A 3664-nucleotide genomic window follows, 5' to 3' on the forward strand; every position below is an offset into this window, starting at 1 on the left:
TATCTTTCTTTCTTTTCTCAATTCCCACCTCCCTACCTCAGCCCAGCTCAACCTGTCAGGCTGGCCCTGACATTCTCCCTCTCACAATGTGCCTCCTGGTCTCCTCTCCAATCTCATCTAATTCCCATGGTCAGCAACATTAGCCTACAGGGCTGTTACCTAATGATAAAAGTTGTTTTTACTAATTCCAGGCTTCTGCACATGTCCCTTTACCAGGAACATTTTTTTCTAGTGCCTTCAACATGTAAGTGCCTATTCATTCTTCAGTTCTCAAGCAGAGACAGATACAAGTTTTATGAGGCATGAAGCATAGACAATTTGGTCTGAGAAGAGGCTTTGAAAAAATGATTTTAAAACAAATTCAACATTAGATATGAAATGAGAGAATATTTAGAATGAAAAGGAAATCACAAAAATTACTAGTGGCTTAGAGATCCAGGTTCCTTCTGTGATATCCTTGGACAATGTGGTAGAAATGCTTAGTAAATGAGATTCCACATTGCATCTTGACTTCTTTCCACCGAGAACATGCTACAACTCCCAGTATTCACTGTGGTGACTGAGGCTTAAGCTTTATAAACTTCAGGGAAAATTCACCTCTGGTCTCAGGTTTTATGTCACTTTCTCTGTGAGTCTTCTCTAAACCCTCAAGACCAGATCTGGGCTCCTTATCTTTGTCCCTAGGACTTCCTGGGTTTAGTCTCATCATAGCTGTAACCTCTGTGTATTGAAATCACCAGGTCAGGTGTCTGTCTCTCCAAATAAACTATGAGTTATGGAAACCAGGGCTAATTTCTTGCATGCCAGTCAAACCCTAGTGCCTAGTCCAGCTCTGGGTTCATGGAAGACTCTTTAAATATCTGTTGAACTAATGAAGGGATATCTAATTTCCTTCTCTAATCACAGGGAACCCTGATTCTCAAGAGCTGAGAAGAATTCTTTCTAGATGACCACAGCCTCACAATTTCAATTCTCCAACACTAAAATAATACCACTGGTAGGTATTCTCACAGGATAATTGGGTATAATTGTCACCATTTATTCAACATATGATTTCTTCCAGTGAACTTCTTAACTAGCAATATATAATACAAGAAGACATGAGGTAAGTATGAGATATTTTTTGTAAAGAGGGGATAGGGTGCATTCTGCCCCAATTCATCAGCTTATCTGGGTCTTTATTTTTCAAAAATGCCAATGAAAGACACTACAAGTCACCCTGCAAATGGTTATTTTCCCCACTCATTGTTTCTTGTCGGATGCTATTTTTTTTTTTTGTGGGCATTCTTCCTCCCACAAAGCTAAGGGATGGTGGCCCCTTTTCCAACCTCAAAGGGTGAATGTTGTGTAGTCAAAGGAAGTAATGGAAATTCCATTCTCCTTGCCAAAGATAGCTTTAGAAATGGGATGTGATTCAACTCTGGCCAATAAGAAATTTGGGAAATTCTGCAGTGGAGGGTGGGTACCTTCTCATTAATATTTTCCTCCTGAAATAATAGACACTAAAGAGAAATAACTTTTCTAATTGTGAATTCAGTTGTGTAAATGTAATACCTGGAGCACAGGTTGTCACCTCTCAATCATGGGGCAAGTGTGAAGAGAAAGCAATGGGCTGTAGATGGCAGAAAGGAAAGCTAGAAAGCCTCTGGCACCTGAGTATGTTTGGTCCACTGGAAATTAGAATCACTTCTCTCCAAACTTCTTATTCATTTAAATAACAAAATCCTTTTGTTTAAGCCATTTTTAAACCAAGTGTTCTACAAATTATAGGTGAAAACACCTTGATATAATTTCTAATACAGCCAAAGAGGCAAATGGGAACGTGAATTAAAGAATGCTTAGAAATCACTTCATCTTAGGATATCAGAGGAATGGCATGAAACTGCACCTTTTCCTCTACCCCTGGAATTTCAAAAAGTTAACCAACTATAATTCAACAAAGAAATCTCTGCTCAACATAGATGCACACCTGAGAGACCCACACACTGAAACATCTAAATGTGGGCAACCAGAAATAAATGGGAAGACGAGAAGAGAGGAAAGCACAGATGGCCTGAAGACACAGCCCTGCAGCTGGGAGCTTATGGCTCAGCCAGTCAGGAGAGGGATAAAGCCTGCAGTAGCAGGCGCTTCCATCAGCCTGAAGGAACAGAGAGCTGCGGTGCGTTGGTGGTGGTGGTGGTGAGTGGTGGTGCTGGTGGTGTGGAGGCCAAAGGGGGCATGCAGCCAGGAAGAGGGAGTGGTGATGTAGTGAACACTGGCTGAGCCAGCAGATGCCTGACAGAGCATGGGGTTCTGCCTTGCAGCTCTCCACTGTGGGGTGGCAGTGATGTTTCAAACTAAGAAACATAACCAGAGACCCCTACCGCCACTTGGACTCCCCAAACTCTTCTCCCTTTACCGTTGGTCCAGGAGCATATTATCTATAAACCAAAAGCTGTTGCAGTAGAACTGCTGTTTCTCTCTGTGACTGATCCCCAGGATGGGTGTTTGGGGCAGGACCCCATGGAGTCAGGAGTCACCTTTATGGTGAGGGCAAAACAAACCCCACTTCCAAGCAGCATGGTCGTACTGTCATATGGAAGCCATGGAGAGGAATCGGCAGACAAAACATCTCGTGATTTGGTGCCATCTACTTGAAAATAATAGAAAGACCTCATCAAAGATAAATGCGTAAGCAAAGAAGGACAGCAAATACCATGGAGAAAAACAGCAATGAGGATGACCAAAAAGAAAATGAAAAATCCCGAGAAAGCAAGCTGGAACACATGGAAATATGTGATATAAATGACAGAGATTTCAAGATTGCAGTCCTGAAAATACTCATCAAAATTCGAGAAAATACAGATAGGCAATTCAGTGCACTCAGAAAACAAATCAATGAACAAAAGGAGTCCTTTAACAAAGAGATTTAAACTTTAAAAAAGAGCCAATTGGAAATCCTGTAAATGAATCATGCAATTAAGAAGATTAAAAGTGAACTATTGAGCACAGAATACAGAATCAACCAGATGGAGGAAAGAATTAGAAATATCGAAGATAGGAATTAAAAAATGACAGAATGACGAAGAGAGACACTTGAGCATAAAGGAAAATGAAAGAGCTCTATGAGACCTATCTGACTCCATCAGAAAAAGCAATAGTAGAATTATAGGCATTGCTGAGGAGGAAGAGAGGGAACATGGAATGGAGAATCTATTAAAACAAGTAGTGGTTGAGAACTTCCCAAATCTATGAAACGAATTAGATCCTCAAATCCAAGAAGGAAACAGAATATCTTATTACTTCAATGCAAAGAGGCCCTCTTCAAGGCACTGGATTCTTGAAGCTATCAAGAATTAATGACAAAGGGGAGAAAAAATGATGGCCCAATAAGCAGACCTGTCATGTACCTCCTTCCAGGGCCAGACTGAAAATACAATGAAATTGCAGAACATTCACCTGGAGTTACCAACTGAGATCCAGTTGAGGAGGAGACGTATTAAGGAAGGGCAGGAAACATCTGGAGACCGGTAGATAGGTGAGGTTGTGAGAGGAGCTGACCCAACTCCCAGGGGTGGCAGGGCCAAGAGTTAGGAGGGAGCTCTTGGATAAGGGAGGGTCTGTTTCCTCAGAAGATAGAGGCACAGAACCCAGACTGGGCTCCACAGCCTGGAGCACCAGA

At 41.8% G+C, this 3664-nt stretch overlaps 1 long non-coding RNA gene across 1 annotated transcript in view; it reads right to left on the bottom strand.

Moving 5' to 3' along the window:
• Nucleotides 1–3422, bottom strand: part of LOC107181823 — a 5860-nt gene extending 2438 nt beyond the window's left edge. Inside the window, exon 1 of the long non-coding RNA XR_001512525.1 lies at nucleotides 3411–3422. This is a non-coding gene — a long non-coding RNA (uncharacterized LOC107181823). The remainder of the gene's footprint in view (nucleotides 1–3410) is intronic.
• Nucleotides 3423–3664: the final 242 nt, after the last annotated feature.

This window comes from Myotis davidii, unplaced genomic scaffold (assembly GCF_000327345.1).
Source record: "Myotis davidii unplaced genomic scaffold, ASM32734v1 scaffold1311, whole genome shotgun sequence".
Taxonomy (NCBI): domain Eukaryota; kingdom Metazoa; phylum Chordata; class Mammalia; order Chiroptera; family Vespertilionidae; genus Myotis; species Myotis davidii.